At 32.9% G+C, this 20,861-nt stretch overlaps 1 protein-coding gene across 3 annotated transcripts in view; it reads right to left on the bottom strand.

Annotated features, from left to right (window-relative positions):
• LOC109614308 (uncharacterized) overlaps positions 1–20,861 on the bottom strand; it is a 300,749-nt gene that overhangs the window by 36,815 nt on the left and 243,073 nt on the right. The window contains exon 1 of one of the 3 annotated variants that reach the window (XM_059125577.1): positions 11,345–11,970. The exons of the other annotated variants lie outside the window; for them this stretch is intronic. The gene's annotated coding sequence lies outside the window, so the exon portion shown is untranslated. Of the gene's footprint in view, positions 1–11,344; positions 11,971–20,861 lie in introns of those variants that run through there. 3 annotated transcript variants of the gene reach the window in all.

Raw genomic sequence — 20,861 nt, 5'->3', positions numbered from 1 at the left:
CCAGATCTGTGGTTAACATTGTAATGTGTGTAATTTGAAGACAATGTGAGGTAACATTTTATAAGAGTTATAATTATTCAAAATTTTGACCCTTTGTGGGGAAGGTACTTGATGGAGTGGACCGATATTGTCCATTTTCACACCTGACCTAGCACTGACGCAAATATCATTAAATATTATTAAATATTATCCTTTCTCTCTCTGTGAAGTAAAATATTGTCTTTAAAAAAGTTTTGAGGGATGTACCAGAAGGAGTGGACCGATATTGCCCATGTCCGACCTCGATCTTAGTTTGATAATAATATTACGATGTACCAAGTTTGGGCCAAATCAGATACTCCCTTCTAAAGTTATCGTGTGCACTAGCCAAACAGACAGATGGACGGACGGACATCGCTAGATCAACTCCAAATGTCCTGAAACGGATTTCGTCCAAAGAGACCTAGGATCTTAAACTGTTATTTCGATGAGGCACGTTTTGGCCGTATCTCTAGCTATATGGCTGAGGGCATAAAAAATATTTGAAATTGCATATTTGAAATAAGTTACCTGTCTGGTAACCACATTTGTATCGTCTTAGAGAATCAGACCCTAAGGTTCTAAAAAGTGTTGGCTGAGAACCAAAAACTTTTGGGGGGTTTTCATCTCCAAATCTAATATTCGACTCCAATTGAAATTCTCCATAACCCAGACAGGTAACTTATCAGTGAATTTTTAAGAAAATTTTGCAGGGAATGTGAAAATTTTTCGAAAAAATAAGAATGGCTTTTTATGTACCAAATTTGATGATATGTTTTCACGGTACATATTTAGTATTCAAATTTCTTTTGTTCAGAGACTCACAATGAAATGTGATCTAGAATATTTCTTTCTTTGATACTATCCCCAAAAAATGTAGTGTTAAAGGAGATTTTGACTCAGAATCGAAACGTATTAAAGTAGCAGAAATAAAAAGTAAACATTTCAAATTCACTTTAAATATAAAATTTGTCGATGTCGAAAAATTTTTAAACCTAGATATAAGGTTTATTCTGAGATTCATAGTGAAATTTTGTATAGACTATTTCTTCCTTTAACACTTTCCCCAAAAAAATAAGTATTGAGGGAGATTTTGGCTTAGAACCTAAAGGGTGCTTATGTTACTCCCAGCTGTGGTATATAGATTTTAATAAACCAAAATTGATGGTATTTTCTGATGGTACACAGTAATCCTACGAAATTCCTTTATTCAGAGACTCGTAATGAAATCTGATCTAAAATATTTCTTTCTTTGATACTATCCCCTAAAAATTTATTATTAAGGGAGATTTTGACTTTGAATGGAAACGTGCAAAAGTAGCAGCAAAAAAAGGAAACATTTCATATTCACTTTAAATATAAGAATTTCTTAAAAATTATTAGACCTAGATATAAGCTTTGTTCTGAGATTCTTAGTGATATTTTGTATAGAATATTTCTCCGTTTGACTTTTTCCCCAAAAATTAGGTATTAAGGAAGATTTCGGCTTAGAATGTGAAGAACGTAAACGCAATTTTATAACAATAAATTTTTGCAATATTTTGACTTGTTACGATCCAGTTTGAAGGGAGTTCTTAAGCATTTATTAAATGAAGACCATTAGAAGCCTTAATACGAAACTTTAAAAATAATTTGAAAATTTTTAGCTTTATTTTCAGAATCTTTATTTTCCTGTAGTTATTGGAAAAAATTGTCGCACAGTATAATCTACCAGGTAATTTACTGCAGTTAATTTTTGTGTTACACGGTGTTAATGGATTTTTTCCCAAATTCCAAATCTCTGCGTTTTGATTCCAACATACAGATTTACAAATATATCTAAATCGACTTACAAATTCCTGAACAATTTGCTAACCAATTTGACAATTTTAAACGAAAAAATCAAATTTCTAATCAAAATTTCGTTCATTATTATTAAATTATTTCTCAATAATTGTTGTGTTCAATATATTTTTATTGGCAGAAAAAGATTTCTTTTAAGCTCCCCAGAAAGTTGACAATATTCATATTTACAGAGCCGAAAAAAATCTCTAGCCCCCCTATCTAAGCTTCTTATACAAATTGTTATTTGAGCTATTTGACCTATAAATAATAAACATACATTTATGATATCAACAATTTTTTTTCTTTATTTTGAATAAATTGAAGAGTAATAAAATCACAAACACCGTAGAAGAGAATCGACAAAAGCAGAGAAAAAACAATTAAAAATGATAAAAAAATACACACAACTGTCTTTAAGATATTTGAAATTCAAACAATCAGCCAGGCAGGCAGCCAGTCAGCCAACAGTGAGGAAGTCATGTGAAATCTTCACAAGCTGTGAATTAATAATCAAAAAAAAAAAAAAAATTAAGAATGAAAAAAAGACATCATAAAAGCACCGTATGTGGGATGTTTGGTTGGCATTAAATCTTTACATCGATTGTAGGGTAATAAAAAAAATTGGATTTCTCAAAAAAAAAAAAACAAAAAAAAAAAACAGTAAAGCATCAAAATAAATGAAATGTGAAATCATTAGGAAGTTATGACAGTAGATAATCTAATGGTCGGAGTTTTTATTATAGGAGGCCCATGAATATATTGTGGGTAATTATAAAGTTGTAATTTTCGTAAGAAAATCCTAGTTTATTGCATTAATTTAATATGGATTAAATGAAATTTTTCAACGAAGGTAAATTAAGTTATAAAATTAGGATTAAGATTTTAGATGTTTGAAAAGGTTTGGATTCTTTATTTTCGGAAAAACAACATTTTGAAGTATTTTCTGTAAATGAGAAATTAAGTCATTAAGTTATTTCAAAATACTCAGGCTTAATCCCGGTATGTTTTATTGTGTTAATAAAAACAACAACAGTTTATTGGTAGATTTGGTTTTATTTACTATGGGATAAGAAATAAAAGGTTATATATATTATAACTGGTGAGAATATTAAATATCCAAAATCTTTTTGATTTTGATTTGAAAATTAAATATAAAAAAACATGTATGGTCTTCTCTCAAAAGCATCACTAGTTACGTATAGCCGAAATTGTCGTCATTATCAAGTTTACTATGTATATTATAGAATCTTGATCTATGACATGAACATGTCAAAAATTAAGGTTACAAAAATGTGTACAGATTTTTTTTACCCAAAATGAATTGATAATTTCTTATTATACCCTCAGCCATATGGCTAGAGAGGATATATATCATTTGATACGGCCAAAACGTGCCTCTCCGAAATAACGCTTTTAGACCCAAGGTCTCTTTGGACCAAATCCGTTTCAGGACATTTGGAGTCGATCTAGCGATGTTCATCTGTCGGACTGGCTGGTGCGCACGAGTATCCGATTTAGCCGATATAAACTTAGATCGAGTTTGGAGATGGAAAATATCGGTTAAATTCCTCTGGTACCTCCCCCTAAAAAAGTCGAAATTTTCAAAGAAAATATTTTACTGAGCAGAGAGAGAGAGAGAAAGGATAATCCAATTCTGTTCCAACTTTGCAAAACATAATATTTGCATCAGTTCTAGGTCAGCTGCGAAAATGGACAATATCGATCCACTCCATCAAGTACCTCCCCCACAAGGGGTCAACATTTGAATAATTATAACTCTTATAAAATGTGATGTAAGGGTCCGATTGTCTTCAAATTACAAACATCACAGTATTTATATTAACCCCAGGTCTGGTATACAGATGGAATATACCGATCTACTCCTTTTGGTACCTCCCCCACAAAGGGTGGGGTTTTATACTCTCAGCCATATGGTTAGAGAGGGTATATACCATTTGATACGTCCAAAACGTGCCTCATCGAAATATCGGTTTTAGGCCCTAGGACTCTTTGAACAAACTCCGTTTCAGGACATTCGGAGTCGATCTAGCAATGTCCGTCGGTCTGTCTGTAACTCTCGAAGGGAGTATCCGATTTGGTCCAAATTTGGTATATCGTAAAATTATTATCAAACTTAGATCGAGTTCGGAGATGGGCATTATCGGCCCAATCCTTCTGTTATCTCCCACACAAAAGGTCGAAATTTTCAAAGAAAATATTTCATAACAGGGGAAATAGGCATTCGGCTCTCTTCATATCTCACACATACCATCATATCTACTACTACAAGATCTGCTGTAAAGATGGAATATATCGGTCCACTATTTCTGGAACCTCCCCCACTAAGGATCAAAATTGGTAATATCCATGAGGCACATAAAACGCGAAATTAAGATTTGATTCCATTCAGACCTGGTATATCTCAATATTCGTCAACACAAGATCTGCTGTGAAGATGGGATATATCAGTCAACTCCTTCTGGTAACTCCACATAAAACGCGAAATTAAGATTTGATTCCATTCAGACTTGGTATATCTCAATATTTCCATCAACACAAGATCTGCTGTGAAGATGGGATATATCAGTCAACTCCTTCTGGTACCTCCCCCACATAGGGTTCAATATGTTGGGAAAACAAAACGCTCAAAGAGAGCGAAATAAGCATTCAAATCTCTTTAAAATGCACACATACCAATATTTTTCACGACACGAAACATTTTGGGATGATGATATATACCTGCGAACCCTTCTGCTATCTCACCCGCAAAGGGTCAACATTTTCAATACTTTTATCTGTCATAACTTGCATAAAATTGGATATATATGTTAAATTTTCTTATAATTTTGTCCAGACCAATATTTTTATCCGTATTAGATGACGTATGAAAATCGAATACTTTGGTCTACTATATCTGGTACCTCAAGAACACATTTTAACATTTTCTAACATTTATCATATATATCATATAAAGTTAAGAAAGTAACTACGTTTTTTAGGTCCGATACGAAATGGATAATATTGGTCTATTCTTTCGAAACATTCGAATAATCATTACAGAAGTCAAAATACATTTAAATAATCGAACATTGGCTGAAGGTATACATTTGCCGGCAAAACCAACTGACACTTTTAACTCTCTCGACTCTTTCTTTATATTTTATTAAAATATTTGATTTAGGTCACGAATTTAAATTTATTTTCAAATTATGTGTTTATTTCGTTTCATAATTAATTATTTATAAGTTCATTTGTGTTCTAGTTTTTTCTTTATTTTCATTTTTTTTTTGGCATTTTGCATATATTTTATTTATATTGTTTACGAAGTCACTAGAACTTGTCGCTTTTATAAGTTTATTTCTGTTTAATATTTTTTATGTTATTTTATTTTAATTCTGCATGTTACATATGTTTTACTTAATTTGTTGAATTAAAAATAATTTCGACAAATTGAAAGTTATATATTTTTATTTCGGTGGATTAATTTTTTTTACTCCGAAATGTTTAATATTTGGCTTAACTCTAGTTTAGTAAAAACTCTTCAATTTTTTCGAAAATTTTTTCAGTGGTAGGTATTTTAACCATGATCCCGGGAAACTATTTTTTTCTTGGGGGACGGACCTGGGACCCCAGATTTTTGACCCGAAAGTCCGGGTTCGAGACCCCTACTAGACCCGGATCCACTTACCCGATATAGACAATATGGGTATCGTTGGAAAGCTTATGAAAATACCTATCCAACAAGTGGTCACATGATGGGGTAAGATCTTACGGTTCGGAAGTTATAGTCAAATTATCGATTTTTTGGACCCGGATTTTTTATAAAACCCCCAAAAAGTCAAAAAAGGGTCCATTATGGGGGACAACAAAATTGATGCCAAATTATAGCTGACACTTCTACCTTTCCAAAAAGGTTCAATTTGTGCTAATACCTTTACTGAGTCCAGAGATATGGGTCTTTCCATCCGCATAACCCGATTCTAACCAGTTCATTAAAACTATGTTTTCAATAAAAAAGGTATATTTTGCGTAAGAATGAAATTCAGAAATCTTTGGTTCGCGTTAGCCGGTGTAGGACATACCCAGAGGAGAAAATCTCAAGCCCCGGCCGAAGGCCGGCTACTTACAAAAGGTATCCAATTTAGAAAACTTTGGTTCGCGTTAGTCGGTGTGGGACATACCCAGAGAAGAAAATCTCAAGCCCCGGCCGAAGGCCGGCTATTTACAAAAAGTGTCAAATTTAGAAAACTTTGGTTCGCGTTAGCCGGTGTGGGACATACCCAGAGGAGAAAATCTCAAGCTCCGGCCGAAGGCCGGCTATATACAAAAAGTGTCAAATTTAGAAAACTTTGGTTCGCGTTAGCCGGTTTAGGACATACCCAGAGGAGAAAATCTCAAGCCCCGGCCGAAGGCCGGCTACTTACAAAAGGTATCCAATTTAGAAAACTTTGGTTCGCGTTAGCCGGTGTAGGACATACCCAGAGGAGAAAATCTCAAGCCCCGGCCGAAGGCCGGCTATTTACAAAGAGTGCCGAAATTATGAACCTTTTGTTCGCGTTAGCCGGGGTCGGACATACCCATAGGTGAAAATCTCAAGCCCCGGCCGAAGGCCGGCTATTTACAAAAAGTGCCAAATTTAGAAAACTTTTGTTATTCCGACGACTGCTACGCGAAATAAACACTTTTTTTTATTAAAAACATAATTTTAATGAACTGGTTAGAATCGGGTTATGCGGATGGAAAGACCCATATCTCTGGAACCGAAAAAGGTATTAGCACAAATTGTAGCATTTTGGAAAGGTAAGAGTGTCAGCTATAATTTGGAAACAATTTTGTTGACCCCCATAATGGGCCCTTTTTTGACTTTTTGGAGGTTTCATAAAAAATCCGGGTCCAAAAAATCGATAATTTGACTATAACTTCCGAACCATGAAAACTTACCCCTTCATGTGACCACTTGTTGGATAGGTATTTCCATAAGCTTTCAATCGATACCCATATTGTCTATATCGGGTAAGTGGATCCGGGTCCAGGCGGGGTCTTGATCCCGGACTTTTGGGTCAAAAATCTGGGGTCCCGGGTCCGTCCCCCAAGAAAAAAATAGTTTCCCGGGATCAGGGTAAAAATACCTACCTCTGGAAAAAATTTCGAAAAAATCTAAGAGTTTTTACTAAACTAGAGTTGTTCCCTTGTTTCAGTAGTCAATGTATTTTATTTCAATTGGTATCTCCACAAAGTCTGAAAAGGGTCTGTATTAAACAAAACAAAAAAAAATATTTTTTACATTTTTATAATTACTATTTTTTAATTAATTTCTTTTTTTTCAAAGGGATTTTTTTAATATCTTTGTGTCTGTTGCACTTTATATATTAGCTGTTAGTTTTATTTTGCATATATTTTAATTTGGGGTAATTCGCACCTTTTTTCAATAATTTTAGATTTGTATTGATGTTCTCATTTTAAAGTTGATTATAGAGAGTTTTGAATTATTTCTTCATAAAATGTTCTCTTAGTTGGTCCATTGTGAGTTTAAGCCGATACAACCATTATTTTCTTTATTTTTGGTTCAGTTTCATTATTTAATTTTATCAGTTTTATTTTAAACGTAATTAAATTTATGCGGCTTAAAAATTAATTGTTATCAAATTTTTGTATGCCCTCAAAATGTTTAGAAATATAAAAATTTGTATTTTTTCAAACAACTTTTAATATGTGTTCATGATTAGTTTAAAATTTTTTGATTAAATATTGTTAGCTATTTTTCATGTTTTTTTATTTTTTTTTTGTTTTTAATTTCAAAGGTATTATTTAATTTATTTTTATATACTTTATTAAATATATTTTATTAAAAAATGCGTGATTTGGAGTTATATGTCTTCATTTAGTTTTAAAGGCATCTGAAGTACTTTTTATTATTATTATTTTTTTTTATTTAATAGTTATTTTGTTTCCTTTTAATTTTACAACGTTTTTTTTTTAACATTCATAACATTTTTTAGGCGTCCATTTTATTAAGGATTTGAATCCTTAGTCACAAGTTTTTAATATTTAATGTTTACATATCTCACTTTTTATTTTCAAATTTAATTTACGTTTAAATAATAATTATCATTATGTTATGATTATTTTTTTTTATAATTTAAATTATTTTCCCCCATTTTTACTATTTAATTTATGTCATTTAAAGTTTAAGGGTTTCGAATTTAATTCATATAATCAATTTGTTTTTTTATACTAACATTTTGTATTTTGTAATAAATAATTTATTTTCCAATTATTTTATGATATTAATTTAATATTTTTCTACAATTATTTTTATTTTTTTTTTTTCATTTTTATTATTTATTTTATGTTATTTAGAGTTTAAGAGTTTTAAATTTAATTCACGTAATCAATTTGTATTTTTATACACATACTTTGTATTTTATAATTAAATAAATTATTTTTCAATTATTTGATTCTCATAGAGTTTTTTATTTTAATTATTATTTGTCTTTAATTTCTTTAAATAGCCACTTTGCATAGACGTGTTTTTCTCTGTTTTATCTGCTATCTTAATAACTTGATGCAGTTGGAATTCTTTCTCATGGTTCAGAAACCAGTTTTCTCTTTTTGTGGAAGACAACAACATAGTCACTTCCAGGTGGGTACATATCTTGGAAATATTTTAAGAAGGCTTTAAATAAATTATTTGTTGCATTAATTTTTTATTGTTTATTATTTTTTGATTAAAATGTTATTATTTTCAAGAGTATTAATTTGAGGAATTGTTTTTATTTAATTTATTATTATTTTATTATAATGTTATTATTCCAAAGAGTTTTAATTTGAAGAAAGCTGGCCTCATTTCAAAATGGTTGCTTTGTTGTAGCCGAACAATTACAAAATCACATTTTTCGTTTTTTTATTTATTGAATATTATTTTAATGTTAAAATGATTTAACATTTTTCACCTGATTTTTAGTTCTAATAATTTTTCGAATTTTTCTAATAGTTTTTTGTTTTTAATGTTTAAGTTATGTTCAAGTTTTTCCTTATTCGAATTTTTTATGAAACACTGGTTTTAAAATGATTTTATTTTTTATAACCTTTCTTTCAATTATTTTTTTTTTTTTTTTTTTTTTTGAAATTTTCAAGTTTATTTGAGGTTTTTCTTTTTCGATTTTTTATTTTTAATAAAACACTGGGTTTAAATGATTTTATTTTATCGCCTTATTTTTAGTTTAAATAGTTTTTCTTTTTTTTTACTTTTAAATTTAGTTACAATTTTTTCCTTTTTCGACCTTTTTTATTTTCAATAAAACGCTGGTATTGAAATGCTTTTACTTTTTTCAACTTACTTTCAGTTCTAATTGTCTTTTTTTATTTCTTTTGTAATTTTTAAATTTGGTTCAAGTTTTTCCTTTTTAGATTTTTTTTCATTTTAATTAAAACACTGTTTTCAAAATGATTTTACTTGTTCCATCTTAATTTTGAAGTTCTATTTTTTTGAAATTTTTATGTTTAGTTAAAGCTTTTCCTTTTTCGATTTTTAAACGGATTTGATTTTTTCGCCTTATTTTTAGTTCAAATGGTGTTTTTTTAAGTTCAGTTAAAAGTTTTTCCCTTTTTTTTGACTTTTTTATTTTTAATAAAACGCTGATTTATAATGATTTTACTTTTTCCACCTTTCTTTCAGTTCTAATTGTTTTTTTTTTTTTTTTTTATTTATTTATTTACTTTTTATTTATATTATTTATTTATTGTTTTTATTATATTTTTATTTATTATTTTTTTTTAATATTTAGTTTAGTTTTTCCTTTTTCGACCTTTTTAATTTTAATAAAACTCTAGATTTATTATTTTTAAGCTTATTTAATTTCATCACTTAAAATTAATTTCCAAAAATTTTGATTATTTTTCTTGATTTTTTCTCACATCAACACCTAATTCCAATAGCCATTCACATTTATGCCATGGAAAAAACAAACAAATTTTCCATGACTTTATTTTGAATTTCCTCGAAATAAAAAAGACAGAAGAAGAAAAACAAGAAAACCCAAATACCCTCAAATCATATGTTTTTCCACCTTTAATGTGAACGAACGAAACCAAAGGCAGAATATTTTACTTCTTTAGGATGAGTACCTGCTGCTGCTGGCTAAACATCATTGCTTTAATCTTGTACGCCACCAATACACACATACACACAGATAAACTAATGTACACACACACTCGCGGAGTTATATCCAAGGCAAGAAATATGCGCCTTATTTTCTGGTACCTTTTGAAAAATAAACCCAAAGCAGCAGATACTACCTTGTTGTAATAGCTTCTTCTTAGCTAGGCATTTTTGTTTTCTTTGTGGATTAGAAGAAGAAGATACTATTCCTGGATGTTAAGATACTTTTTTGTTGTTGTTGTTGTTCTAGGGGTTTTGTTGTTGGTATATATCCTCTTGTTTTCTTTTTTTTATTGGTTGGTTGCTAGATTTAAATTTTATCTCAATTTTAACACAGTTGGATTTAGTTTTGTTTTGGTAGGATATATTTTTATATTGGATATATTTGAGGGGTTTTCATTCATATTCGGTTGGGCAGAAGATGCCTTCTATTGTTGTTGTAAAATTTGACGGTTTATTTCTTTTTTAACACACACATATACATTTGTATAGAACTCCATGCAAGAAATTAGTAAAATAATCCACTATTAGAAGGTTGGACAACCTAAACTGGTTTCCAATTATTTTTTTTTTTAAACGGAACATTTTATGGATTCCTGGAAATCGCAGCCGCCACAACTTTTAAAATTGTAGATACAAAAAAAATAAGCAGAAAATAAATAAACATTTTTTATAGGTTCCAAGTTGTAGTAACACGAACGAACAAGGCACACACAAAAAAACAACAACAGCAAAAACACTTGAACGGAGTTGCCATAAAAAAATGCAAACACACGCACACACACATACGTTGAAAATATTTCATTTCCGGAATACTTTTTCTTTGGCGAACTCCATTTGGCACAACACAGGGGCCAGGCCTTAGGCGAAGAAGCAACTATTTAAGAGATACAAATGTAACTTCTTGGCCAAGAGTTGAGGCTGGAGATGGTCACACAAACTTCAATACTTTTCTTTGTTTAAATAAACTCCGAAACTCCGACAGGGAGAGAGAGAGGTAAAAAACTTTCTTTAAACATTAATTAAAACAAAATAATAGCTTCATTTTCCAGCCACTTCGTTTTTCTTCTCGTTATTTCAATTTATTTTCTTGCTTTCTTTCTTTCTTTTTTTCGTTGTGTTATTTTGTAATAAACAAAAATTAAATTATTTCTCTATTTTTTTCTTCTTCATTTCACTTTTTTCCCATTCTTTCTTCAATTTCTTTACAGCACAAAAAAAAGAATAATTTTTTTTTATACACCGACGACGACAACGAAAAGAGAAATACCAAATAAATACGAGAAGAAACACAAAAAATAATTAAAAGAAAACAACAAAGGAAACACAAACGCAACGCACACCCAGAATTCGGAATTCTTCTTTTCCACAAAACGCCGCTGTATGGAGTTGGTATCCTCCTTTTCTCGTTGGACTAGCCAGAGCCAGCCATTTCACAGCTATCCACATCCAAACATTTATCCACCAACAAGCTGTAATGCTGATGATGAAGCAACGGCAAAAAAACGATTAAACACACGAACGGACAAACGAAACGAATGCAACATAAAATATACACGACACACCACGGAATAAAAATACGGTACTGGTAAATACGGCGACGGCGGCACGGCAACACGACAACGACAACGGTCCGTATAACCTAAAGATACAATACAATCTTTGACACTGACTTATGAGAAAACTGTCAAATTTGTATGGAGCCATACAATGTGAGGATGGCTTTGTGTGGCCAGTGCAGGCACAGTGCTGTTGTGTCACAAGCAGAGAATTGAGCGAAACATATAAATAAGGAGAGTAAAAAATACAGTGAGATAGAGTAAAATTGGGAATTGTGTGTGAGAGGGAGAGTTTGTTAGGGAGTTCACAGAGAGTTCATGTCACACATTTATGGAGAGATGAGTGCTTGAATTGTTACAGTAAAGTGTTGACAATTTGGCGATTTTTTCACTACTTTCTATGTAATGGAAAATATGGACGTTCTTGGAGTTGCATGTTATAATATAAATATTATTTTGTATATTCTTTTTATTTTCAATAGTATAAAACAATGCTATATTACTAATTCACAGTTTAATCCAAAATTTGAAATTAATTTTGTTTTTAAACAGTGTTTTATTTAATTATCATTCTAGACCAAATAAAGGTAGAAAATAAATAGTATGGTTACCTTCATAAGGGTATGAATTTTCAATTAAAATAAAAATGAGATTAAATAAAAAGAAAAAAAGTACCTTTCTAATATTTGGAATTCATTTTGTCTTTTAGTATAGGTACTGTTTTTAACTGATTTTAGTTTAACTTAAACTTAAACATTAGGAATAAAATCAGGTAATTCATAGGTGCATAGGCATCAATCTTCATTAAGGAGATTTTTTAATTGATGTTTAACTTTTTAATTTTAACAAGCTTGGCATATAAACAATAATTTCATCGTATCGACGATTTTTAAGTTCTGTACATTGTAGATGATACAATTTCGGACAGTTATCACATCCTAAGTTTTTGAGGGTATCGTTTTCCGTATCATTGTCAAGTTCATCGTTACAAGAACTATATATTTACCTTTTCTTTCCTTTTTTTGCCGTATATTTGTGAATTGATCTTTTTCCTTTAGATAGCCAAAATTTTTTTCAAAAATGCCCCCGCTATCTAAAACGTCAAATAGCTGATTTAAAACACCTCCTTATTTAAGAAAAGTTGGTCAAAAAGCACAAATAAAAGCAACTGCCGACTCAAAACTATTTTTTTTTCTTTGAGTAGTTTTTGGATTATTTTTTAATACTTTTCTCTAATTTCGGTGAAATTGGTCAAAAATTAAATTAAATTTCAAAACTGCCGACTATTGGGACATGCCGAACTTAGGTTCACTTACCCTATGTGGCTGGAAAACCACAAGTGGCTATCGTTAGAGCACTCCAGGATTTAAACGTGAATAAATCTTATGTGTTTCCTACCATTGCCGTGGTACTTCTAACGTAGCCCGACGACAAGGAAGTAGACGGAAGAAAACAGCAATAACAGCAGCATTGGTTCGAAAAGTAAAGAATCGACTTGATCGAAAGCCACGTCGCAGTGGCCGAAAAATGGCTCGTGAGCTGAACATGTCGCAATATTCCATTCGGTAAATATTGGAAAATGAGCTCGGGTTAAAGCCATTGAAATTCCAAAAAGTGCAAGAACTTACACCGCTATAGATAGAAAATAGACTCAAAAGAGCTACTTTGCTTGGCCGAGTAGTGGTAAACTGCCGAATTTGGTTTTCTCCGATGAGAAAACATTCGTTGTAAACAAACAAAACGATCGTGTTTACGTGCCAAAGGGGTCTGCTGAAAATTGGCACCTTCGCTTGCCCACCACAACTCAAGCGCCGGCCATGGTGATGGTGTGGGCCGCTATAACAGCAGATGGTCTCTCTCCGCTCGTATTAACCGACCTTGGCATCAAATGCCAAATATTATCGAGAAAATATTCTGGACGGTGTATTTAACACTTTGGCAAACATTTTGGCCGCAGATCTTAGACATTCCAATAGCACTCAGCACCATCGCACTCAGCACGCGCCACACAAAAATGGTTACAAAATGAGGTTCCTCGCTTCATTTCCAGCGCACAGTGGCCACCAAAAAACCCGGATACCAATCCGTTGGACTATTGTGTCTGGAGTATTTTGGAAAGCAAGGTTGGCACTAAAAAATACCATCATCTGGAGCAAGCGCTTCGCCGGGAATGGGCCAAAATACATCAAGTACCTCCTCCACAATGGGTCAAAATTTCGTATAAATATATCACTTTTATAAAATGTGACGTTAGAGTCCGATTGTCTTCAAATTACACATTATATTTTTAATTAAACCAAGGTTGTGTGTGACGACGGACGAAATCGGTCCGTGGTAGGGATCGGACCATTTCTTTTGATACCTCTCCCACAAAGGTTCGAAGTTTTGTATTACCAAAACGATTATAAAAGTAATTTCCATATTTCACGCATCCCATTATTTCTGCTAACACAAGATCTGCTGTGAAGGTGGAATATATTGGTTCACTCCTTCTGGTACCTACCCCAACAATTTTGAATATTCATGAAGCTCATAAAATACGAAATTAACATCCTATTCCATTCAAACTTGTTACATCTCAATGTTTGCATCAACACAAGATCTGTTATAACAAGTAAAAAAGCTGTAAGTTCAACCGGGCCGAACTTTCAATACCCTCCACCATTTGGAACGAATTTGGCAATAGTCAAAAAAAAAAAAAAAAAATAATAAATAAATAAATCACTTAAAAATTCTATTAACATTTTAAAAATACAAAAGGTAGCCGTTATATTAGGGTCTATCCGACGACGTGGACCTGCATAGGCAACTTCTATCATAAGTCATTACAACATTCAAATGTGAAACTTGAAAAAAAATCGGTGAGTAAAATCATCGAAATTCCGAATATCGAGAGGTGTCGTTATATGGGGGCTATACGAAGATGTGGACGTGTACAGACAATTCTCTGTCGTAGGCTGTAGTAACCGATTTTTTTCGAACGTGTGGTATTTCAGGACGAAAACGAAGAAAATCGAGCTCAACAGTGCAATAAGAATTTTTTTTATAAAAAGTACTCAAATAATAATGAACCAAGACATTTGTGGAATTTAACAGACCAATTTCGGCTTTCGGGGAAGTAACGATTTTTTTTTTAAAATTAAACCACATTACTATCGCCGATGTGGAGATTTTTACATGAAATCCTTCTTGGCGTTTTCCGTTGTAATGCAAACATTTACAACACTTTTGGTGTTTTTTTGAGTATTGATTTGTGTACACATGGTGGTGTGCGTGTGCGTATCTATGAGAGTTATTTTAGGAGAGAGAGAGCGCCCAAGCAACATTATTCTCTCTGAAAAAAACTCTGAGATACAATCCTAAGAGAGCATATGTCAACTGAGAGGTGAGAATAATTACCTACAGAAGGTCCCAAATGCTGAAGAAGGGACAGCCACGGAGATGAATGGATGGATGGACAGATTGGCAGACGAACAAACAGAAGTATTGAAACATGAACAGACATACAACACACATTTTTATAGTTTGTTTACAAATTTTATTTTTATATTATTTTCGTTAAAGGAATTTGTTGTTGTTGATGTCGTCCATGTAGTTGCAGCATATTCTTATGGGGTCGCACAAGAACAACAACACAAAACACCAAGAATGAAGTATGGCAACAACAATAATAAAAATAATTCTACAGCAGTACCGCAGCACCACTGCACTGTAACGTCCTATAACGAAAGCAGCAACAACAATGTGTATCCTTTTTAAAGATTTGAATTTCTGATTTGAATAATAATAAAAATAATAATGTAAATAATGTAAATAATGTAAATAATAATAATAATAATAATAATAATAATAATAATAATAATAATAATAATAATAATAATAATAATAACAATAATAATAATAATAATAATAATAATAATAATAATAATAATAATAATAATAATAATAATAATAATAATAATAATAATAATAATAATAATAATAATAATAATAATAATAATAATAATAATAATAATAATAATAATAATAATAATAATAATAATAATAATAATAATAATAATGATAATAATAATAATAATAATAATAATAATAATAATAATAATAAAAATAATAATAATAATAATATATAGATCTAATAATTTACAAAAAATACGATGTTCCTACTACGCCAAATATATAAATTGCCCCTTCGGAGAGAACATAAATTTTACATTCGAATTTTTTTCTATGTATATTGAATATTTTATTTTCATTGCATTCTTGAAATAATGTCATATAGTTCCACAAAATTTTTACCTAGGCTTTTTGGACATGAGAGAGAAATCGCCAAACTCAACTGTGTAACCTGTAATAAGAAATTCTAATGAAAGTGGTACAACTGAAAATAAAGCGTGATATGGTAAACCGAAAGTGTTGTTCAAAGGAGATGTTAGCAGTATTCTCAAGAAAGTACGTCAGGATCCGAAAATAAGTGCGGTGATATTGGCGGAATATGTGGAAATATGTTCAGACAAAATCGTCAATCTGAGAACTGTAAAAAATGTGCAACGTGAAAATAGATTTAGACGTAGAGTAGCACGTATGAAACCGATAATTTCGGAGAAAAAAACTGAAAACGGTTAGAGTTTGTCAAATTTCATATAGACAAGGAAATTGATTATTGGCAAATGCAACTACAACATTTTCGGAAGTAAAAGTCGATCAAAAACTTGGAGAAAACCCAACACAGCACTAGATCCCAAAAATATAAAATCCTACAGTTAAACAAGGTGGTGTTGGGGATTTAGTTTTCCCGGAAAGACTATGGACCGATATTTATAACGGGTGGCGCAAAAATTCTCCTCCTATCAGAAAATGCTATATATTTTACGATTGGCCGATTGGATTAGTAAACACATGCGAAATACACGTTAATAAATGATGTTACGCTACACTGTTCCAGAACACGGAATATTGGTGACTATTTATTTGACCAATAATCGGTTGGTGCCATTGACACTACGTGAATTTCGTGGCAGATTTCCTTGCCGGCCAACGCCTACACTGCGGCACAACAAAAGATGCTGCCAGACGTGGCAGTCCCCGGAGTATACGTTTTGCAGAGTATATTGCTGCTGTAGCTGAGGATGTCATGGAAGCGCCGTCGACATCTACCAGACGACGTGCAAAGCAAATGGGTATCAGTCTTTACAGCGAATTTTGGTACAAGATTTGAAGACGTTTCCGTACAAGGTACAGATGGTGCACCAACTGTTAGTCATTTTCAATCACCACCAAGAAGAAGATGATTTTTCATCAAAAATGATCTAAGTGACGAGGCCCATTTCCATCTTAGTGGGAACGAAAATAAGAAAAATTTAAACTTCTGGGGCACTGAAAATCCGTGTGTAACCCACGAAGAGCCATTACTCCCGCTCAAAGTTACTGTATGGTTACTTGAGGAGTTATCGGACCTTTTTTCTTCGAAGATGTCGTGGGCTAAACGGTTACTGTGAATGGTGAGCGCTACATTACAAAAATAAACGACTTCTTGTTGTCGCAACTTGATGAGTTGGGATTGAAGGACATGTGGTTCTGACAATAGAGATCAACGGTACATACTGCACGTGCCACAATCGGTATTCGATTTGCACCGGCCAGCAAGATCGCATCATTTGACTGCTGCAGACTTCTTTTTGTGGGGCTTTCTGAAGTTGCGGGCTTATGTCAACAGGTCTCAGACTCTTTCATCTCTTAAAGACAATATATGCCAAGAATCTGAGGACCTATCGCCGGAAGTTTTGGGAAAAGTGATGGATAATGCCATAAAAAGGGCTCAATTTGTGGCGGCTGCCATTTACATGACATCATATTGTTGACTTGATGCAGAAAAACTAAGACCAAATAAAAATAATCCACAGGAATAATCAACGTTTTTACAGCCTAAAAACCTCGGAAGTTTACTTTTGCGCCACCTTTTTATGAGCATACTAGAAGAACATAATTTGGGTTTCGAGCCTCAATGTATTGAACTGAAACATACAGCTCATGTAGTCCGAGACTGGCATCTTTATAATGCTCCAACACAACTTAATTCACCGCTTCAATCGCCGGACCTCAATCCCATATGTTTGGGATATTTTGGAAAAAAAAAAAAATCTCTGTAAAGTGATGTGGAAGTGAATTTGTTTTTAAGAATATAAACAAATTTCAATCCCTGATGAAGATCGTCGATGCCGATCGAAATATTGGAAATAAAATGATGAAACAAAATTAATTGTTTTTTATTCTACTGACCTCAAGCCAAAATAAAACAAGAAAGAAAAAAAAAACAAGTAAGAAGCAGCTAAGTTTGGCCGGGCCGAACTTTTAATACCCTCCACCGAACCCGAAGGAAATTAAAAAATGTCAGAAAAAAACGGCCAAAAGGTACCTATTAAAGGGAAACCGCTATATATGGGCTTTGCGAAGATGTGGTCCTGCATAAATGCTTTTTGTCATTGGCTGTAGTACCCATTACTAGCTTCAAATACGAAATTTGAAACAATTCCGGTAAATAATGTCCCTAAAATCATCAAAATACCGAATAGCGGGAGGTATCGTTATATGGGATCTATACGAAGGCGTGGACCTACATACGCAATACCCATTACGAAGTATAAATAGGAAATTTAAAACAATTCCGGTAAATAATGTCCCTAAAATCATCAAAATATCGAATATCGGGGGGTATCATTGTATGAGAGCTATACGATATCGTGGACCAATGTAGACAATTCTCTTCCAGGGGTTAAAGTGCTCAGAAGGAACTCCCTGTGTGCACTTTCAGACAATTCCATTGAAAATTTTGGCTACAATCATCAAAATACCGAATATCGGAAATATACGATATCCTGAACATATATAGAGAAGAATCTTTCAGGGGGTAAACTACTTATTAGGAACTCCTTGTGTGAATTTTCAGACAATTCCATTTAAAAATGTGGCTGAAATCATCAAAATACCGTATTTCGTTATATGGGGGCTATACAATACCGTGGACCGATATAGCCCATCTTCAAACTTGACCTCTGCCTGCAGATATAAGGCTGGCCTGTGCAAAAATTTTAGCTTCCTATCTTAATTCGTTTTGAATTTTCACCCATATTCTCTCTCTTTAACTTATTTGATATGTCCATGTTGAAATAAAGAGTAAGTATGCCGTTAGGTAAGTAGTTATTGCCTCAAAACTTGTTTACAAGCCCATTATATGACTTTTTTGCAAGTATTTATTAGCTTTCGTCGAAAATTTGATAAGAACTATCTTTTTATGATCTGTTTATGCTAAAAGAAGGCGCTACGAAGCCGTTTGGTAGGTATTTATTGGTGGCAGAATGTATAATTTTCAAAATTTCCACTTTTTTGCTTCTGTGGAACTCTCTACGTTTGAAATTCCTTGTAGATCTGTCTCCCGTTCACATCAGCATGCATTAACGTGGGACACCTTCCCCAATTCACTTTTGTAGCGACATCTTTAATGTAACCGAACTAGTAGTACAACGAATAATGTTTAGTACAACAAAAAATGAGAACCAGAGAAAGCAAACAATAAGTGTGTTTGTGTGTTCGTTTGGACTACTCCACCAGGAGTAAGTGAGCGAGTTTTTGTTCAGAGTTATGCTAACAAATATGCCAAGCCATTATTATGACCCCACAGCAACCTTCTCAGCCAACAACAACAACGAAATCATTCTATGCTGTACTCTGAGAAACAAACAAATTAAGCTCAGAGCGAACTCTAGTTCTCTCCAACTCATTGAAAGCAAGCAACAACATTTCGTTGTGCAGTGGAGCAAAGAGTATTAACAGAACAACCGAACAACAACAAACACAGCAACAGAGTGATGGTGATGGCGATGGCGACCGAACGAAACGTCGTTTTGTTCGTACTTGACTTGAGCGAGAGCAGCTCCAGCACCAGCTGAATTAACCTGAGCGCAAAAGAATTCTTTTGGGGATGGGTGGCTGGTTGGATGGTGGGTTTTCTTCAAATGTTTGTAGCTATGTTTGTGGGCAAGTTGTTTGGTTGGATTGTTGGTTGGTGTGACTGTCCGTCTGTCGTTTGGTCGTTCGTTGGGTTGTATGTAACTCACTAGCTGCTGCCGCTGCTGTGGCGTTTTCCATGTTGTGTTGTTTGCATCGTTATTTATTTTAACTGAGCGTTCATATCTTTTGTTTAGAAGACAGCCAGAAACTCGGTGGAACAAAACACAACAACAGCCACAGAACAAGCGCAAAGAAAATAAAATGAAGAAGAAGCAGAAGATGAAGGCAATGTGTAAAAGTTTAAGAAATAGAAAATAAAAACAAATCACAATAAGCATAAGAAGATGGTTGAAAGCAACAACAACAACATCAATAGCAAACGAAGAGGAGCAATAAGATAAACAGCAGCAGCAGCAGCATTAAAAGCAAATATCGAAACGTGCGCTTATGGCACATTTTTCTCTTTGTTTTTCGTCGTCGTTCTTGTTGTTCTTTTATTCGATTTGTTATTGTTATTTTTGGTTAGAAGAAACAATGACTCCCGAGACTCCTCCTGGGTAATGTTTGCATTACAATATTTTAAGCGTAAGCGTTTTAGTTTACTCCACATCGAAGTAGCAGCAGAGTTGGCCGGTTGCAGTGGAAGCGTTTTTTTTTTTGTTTGTTTGTTACGGGGCTCCAATGGGGGCAGTACGGCACGTTGGATATGTATTTTGTTCTCATCGCCTTGCAACGCTCGTATCACACTTTACATTTGAACGTTGTTTATTGCCGCTATTTTTTGTTGTTATTATTGGTTTCACCCGGGGCACAGTGGGTTAGGTGAGGGAGAGGAATTATGGAGATTTTGCTACAGAAGAACTGCAAAGGGTCTCTGAAGGCATACAAGGATGGCCTCTAGCGGGATTAATGAAATATCTTTTTTTAAGTTCTTCTATGGGTATATGTGTCTTCTATAGATTTATGATCCTCACAGGTGCTTTATAGGTACAATTCCTTATACCGGTCTTCTATAAAAATAAACCCTCCCAAAAGGTCTTCTGTACAAAGGATTCATTCTTCAGCTCCTCTGGATAGAAGACCGTCTATAGGTCTTCTATTGAAAAAAAGACCGTCTATAGGTCTTCTATTGACAAGGATCTACAGTTTTGAAATGGAAATGAAATCGTGTTTTTTAAAAAAAATTTATATAGGACCAATCATGGATTTTTAAAACCATTTTTTAAGGACGGACAATTTTTACTTAAGGACCCATCTAGAATTTTAAAAGTTAGGTTTCAAAAAGAAAATTCTCA

Source organism: Musca domestica, unplaced genomic scaffold (genome assembly GCF_030504385.1).
Source record: "Musca domestica strain aabys unplaced genomic scaffold, Musca_domestica.polishedcontigs.V.1.1 34, whole genome shotgun sequence".
In the NCBI taxonomy this organism is placed as follows: domain Eukaryota; kingdom Metazoa; phylum Arthropoda; class Insecta; order Diptera; family Muscidae; genus Musca; species Musca domestica.
Note: the sequence above shows the minus strand (reverse complement) of the source record. Positions and strands in the feature narration are given on the sequence as shown.